We start from the raw sequence: 5,230 nt of genomic DNA, 5'->3' as shown, positions 1-5,230 counted from the left end.
GGCATCCCTGGAATGAATCCCACTTGCTTATGGTGAATTATTCATTTTATATACTTTTGTATTCTATTGGCCTTTATTTTGTTAAGGATTTTTGCATTGATGTTTATTAGATATATCTGTCTATAGTTCTCAAATTTTGTGGGATCCTTTTCCACTTTAGATATCGGTGTTATACTAGCTTCATAGAAAGAATCTGGGAGTTTGCCATATTTTTCTATGCTCTGGAAGAGCATAGAAGGATTGGTGTAGGATTGGTGTCAGTTCTTCCCTATACTCAGGGTAAAACTCTCCTGTGAAGCCATCTGGCTCAGGGGATTTTTTTAGTTGGGTATTCTCTTGATAGCCTTATCTATTTCTTCTATTGATATGGGTCTATTGAGGTTCTCGATGTTCATCTGGGATAGACTAGAGAAGGATTGTTTTTTCAAGTATTTGTTGATGTCTTCCAAGTTGTTGAATTCATTGGAGTACAGGCCTTCGTAGTACTGTGTAATTAGCCTTTTAATTTCATTTGGGTCCATTGTAAAGTCTCCTGTTTCATTCCTCATCCTCGCTTTTGATACTTATTCCTTCCTTCCTTGGGTTAGGTTTGCCAATGGTCTATCTATTCTGCTAATTCTTTCAAAGAACCAGCTATTTGCTGCATTGATTTTTTGCATTTTTTCTTGTTTCCCTCGCATTTATCTCAGCCCTGATTATTATTATTTCTTTTTTTTTGATATTAGTAGGATTATCCTGTTGACTCTGCTCTAATGGCTGGAGGTTTTGTGCCAGCATCTCAATCATAAGTCTCTTCCTTTTTCATGTGTACATTTATCACTATCAAACTTCCTCTGGTAACTGCTTTTGCTGTGTCCCAAGGTTTTGGCATGCCATAGTTTCCTCGTTGGTTTCTGAAAAATTCCTAATTTCCTTTTTGATCTGGGCCAGTACCACCCATTTTTCAGTAGAGAGTTAATCATCCTCTAATTGTTTGCCTTTGTTTTCTTAGTCCTCCATTTGTTGACTTCTAGCCTTCTGGAATAGTGGTCAGAAAGGGAACTGTGAGTGACCTCTATGTGCTTGAATTTACACAGGTTCAACTTGTGTCCCTGCCTGTGGTCTATCTTCAAGTATGCAGGATTGAAAAGAATGGATTATTTTTCATTTGGGTTGAGAACTTTGAAAATGATTATCGGGTCAAGTCGCTTAATTGTAGAGTTTAATTCTCTAGCTTCTTTGTTAAGCTTCTTTCCCTGTGAGCTATCTTTTTTGGAGAACAGTGTATTAAAGTCAACTACTTTGATTATTTAGCCTGTGATTTCTTTTTCCATCTTTTTGAGCGTTTGACAAATTTCATGGGTCTCTCATCTCTTTTTATGGCTTTCACCTTGAGATCTATTTTGTCAGAACTTAGGATTGGTTGCACTCTGCTTTTTTTTTAATTGCCATTTGCTTTGTATATTTTTCTCTAGTCTTTGATTCTCCACCTATTTTTATCTGCAAGCTTGAGATGTGTCTCTTGTATGCAGCAAATCAATGGGTTGTATTTTCTAAGGCAGTCCTCTGGTCTCTGTCTATTAATGAGCAAGTTCAAGCTATTGATATTGAGAGTTATTACATCCATCTGTGGACTCTGTGATGTCATCTCATACTTTTTGTGTTAGGTGTTTTCCTACCTTCCTTCTTATCAGTGTGTTGTGTATGTGTAGGAGTGTGTGTGTTCAGTCTTGCCTTCTTTCACCATTGAGCCAATGTTATCTTAGGGGCTGTTTTCAATGTGTTCACCTCTGGGTGGAGTTGCTGTATGTGGTGGTCTCCTATTTGTGCTCTGTGGGTGTTGTTCCTCTGACCACATTAAGTCTGCAAGAATTTCTTGTAGAACTGGGTTTCTTGTAACATATTCTTTGAATTTTTCCTTGTCTGAGTAGACTCTTACTTCTCCATCTATTCTGATAGATAATTTGGCTGGGTAGAGAAATCTTGGATTTGCATTGTTTTCTTTCAACTTTTGGAAGTTGTTAGTTCAACTTTCCTCTTCTTCATGGTGTCTGCTAATAGGTCTGAGCATACTCTTATTTGGGTATTTTTTTATAGGTGACTGCCTTTCCCCCCTACTTGCTCCTATGATTTTACCCTTTTCCTCAGTGTTGGATAATTTAACTATTATATGCCTTGGCAACTTCTTCCTGGGATTCAGGCTAGTTTGTGTCGTCTTGGCTTCCTGAATGGTTGCCTGATTCTCATTCATTAAGCTGGGGAAGATTTCCTCCAGGAATGTTCTTGCTGTTTTTGCCTGGACTTCTTTGCTGTGTCTTGTTCTGGTAGTCCAATTATTCTAATGTTGTACCTCTTCATAGCATCAGACACTGTTTTCAGGTTTTCTTCAACTTGTCTAATTATCCTGTTTGACTGTCTTTCCTGTTTGTTGAAGTCTGCCTGATTATCCTCAAAGTCACTGGTACAGTTCTCTGCTTCTTTTAGTCTGTTGGTGAAGTCTGTTAACTTATTTGCTTTTGTCACCTTGTCCCTTAACTCTTGAATTTCCCTTTGGTGTGTGGTCTTTATTTCCTCTATTATATCATCCATTTTCTGTAATGTGTCCCTCATGTCCTGTATGACTCCAAGCAGCATTATGAATATTTCTTTCTGTGGTGCATCACCTTCTGCTTCTTCTATACATGTTGCTAGGTTCAGGACTTCCTCTGACATTACGTTTTATTTCTCCTGGGGTTTTTTTGGCTGAGGTTGTTGTGGCTGGTTGCTGTCTGCATGTCATTTTGGAGGAGATTGGTGACATTTTCCAGGGAGTCAAAGAGCCCTGGGCTCTCCTTTAGAAGACTGGTAGGAATACTTCTGTGCACTGCCAGTAGCTGTCTGCACTGGAGGGGTCGGGCTACTGCTTTGTCCTATTGTAGTTTCCCTTTCACCCTAACCTATTGGCATTCTGTTTTTTGGAGGGTGGGTTGGGTGGTCCTCTCAGGCATCAGGCATCATCGTCAGACTCTGTGGAGTGATCCATCCAGAGCGTAAAGCATTGCATTTGAACACTGCTTTGGCTTCCATTGGAGTCTATTTGCAGTTATGGAAGCCACGTATGGATGGCAGACAAACTCTGGCTACAGTGGTGCAGACTGCAGTGAGTAGCTGGTGAGCGTGGGGTATGGCCACCAGAGACCAGGTGAATGACTGGGGCCATGGGGATTCTGCAGTGGGTTTAGGAGAGGGGGAGAATGTTGGTTCTGGGTTTGGGAAAGCACTCTGGGCTGTCAAGGAGGTTAACCGACAACCTCAGATCCGCCACTCAGCCTCCTGATCTCCCTACTCACCAACCTCCATGGAGCTCCCAGCTCGGACTGCCTCCCTGTTTGCTATCTTACTGAAAGTCAAATTTTCGTCCTTAAATCAGTTGTATTTCTTTTTTGGTACAGTGTGAGGCATGGCACCTGTTTCATGTTCCTGAATGTGGATATCCAAATTTCTCAACATTACTTATTGAAGAGACTCTTTTCTCCATAGGATGGATTTAACACTCTTGTAAAAAAAAAAAAAAGTCAGTTGGCTGTAGATTTGTGAGTTTATTTCTGGACTCTCAATTCTATTCTTCAGTCTGTTTATCTATTGCGATATCAGTGTCACATTATTTTGATTACTGTAGTTACATAGTATGTTTTTAAAATCGAGAAGTATAAATCCTCCTTCTTAGTTTTTCTCTTTTAACATCATTTATCTATTTAGGACCACTTACTATTTCATATAAAGCTGACATTGAGTTTTTCCATGTTTGTACAGAAGACTTGGAATTTTGTTTGGGATTTGCATTGCATTTATTGACTTCCTAACAACAATCAGCCTGCCAATCTCTGAACATGGAACATCTTTCCATTTATATAAAGTCTTCTTTACTCTTGGTTAACACTTCTATAATTTTCAGTGTATGAATCCCTACATCCTGGTTAGAGTTATTGCCAGTTTTTCTTTCGTTCTTTCTTTTTTTAATGTTCTTAGATGCTATTATAAATGGAATTCTTTCTCTAATTTCCCTTGTAGATTTCTCACGGCTTGTGTATAGAAACGCAAATGGTTGGGTGCTAACATAATGTTTGGTGACGTAAGTTCATTCAGAGGTGCCCAGAAAGGAAGTCTTAGTGATGTACAGCTGAAAATCCAGCCACTGAAACACTTTAAACACAGTTCTCCTCTGACACAGAGGAGTTCACCATGAATTGGAATCAACTTGATAGCAATTTGAAACCTGAAAATAAGAAGATACTTATTAAACTCCTCTGTGGACTGTGCACTGTGTCATGCTCTCGACACAAGCCATCTCTAGAGTTCTGTGCTAGGTACATGTTATGATATTGATTTTGCCACAATGAAAAGGAAATTCAGAAAGATTATGAGTCTTATTTACCAAGAGCCACCCAGCAACAAGTGGCGGGTCAGATATTTGACTAAATCTTGATCTTTTCACAGCACCATAGTTTCTCCCTATAGAAGCCTGGGGGGGGGGTACATTTTAGTTGATTGGCTTGTTTTCTTTGTCTCTAGTTTTTTTCCTTATCACTCCAATTGACACTTTGTAGTCATATAGAATGCCCTCCCCATTTCTTTCTGTCAGACATATTATGCCTAACTTAAGCCTCCATTAAAAATTCAACTTCTCTTCAAGGATTGTGCAGGCATCTGACATTTGGAGAGCTCTTATTTGACCTTTATTCCCCTTCTCCCAACAAAGTCATCACAATTACCGTCCCTGGTTGCACATTCAGGTTGTCAATCATTGAAAAGGCTTGAATTTATGCAGTGAAACAAACCTGGACAAGAACCATATCCACCTGCTCTGACTTACCTACAAATTATTAAAGACACAGTCAGGGATGTGTCTCATTGACAACTGGGATACTGCCTTCACCGCGCAATCCTTACCTGACTTTAGTTAACCTGTCCCTTTGTGGGTGGTCAGGAACCCTAGCGGTGCAGTGGTTATGAGTTGCGCTGCTAACTGCAAGGTCAGCAGTTTGAAACCACCAGTTGTTCCACAGAGAAAGATGAAGCTTCCTACTCCCATAAAGAGTTACAGTGTTGGAAACCCACAGATGTAGTTATATTCTGTCCTATACGGTTATCATAGCAGTGACTTTTTGGTTTTACAAGTGATACCTGAGAGGATTTTGTACTAAAAGGAAATGCAGGAGGTTATAATACTGATTTTCAAAAACAAAAAGTTAATGCTCAGATTTTGATGATT

The sequence above is a fragment of the Echinops telfairi genome, unplaced genomic scaffold, assembly GCF_000313985.2.
Source record: "Echinops telfairi isolate 266 unplaced genomic scaffold, ASM31398v2 ScPeMD7_7469;HRSCAF=8507_1, whole genome shotgun sequence".
Taxonomy (NCBI): Eukaryota; Metazoa; Chordata; class Mammalia; order Afrosoricida; family Tenrecidae; genus Echinops; species Echinops telfairi.
The sequence above is the reverse complement of the archived record's forward strand: the minus strand, read 5'-3'. Positions refer to the sequence as shown.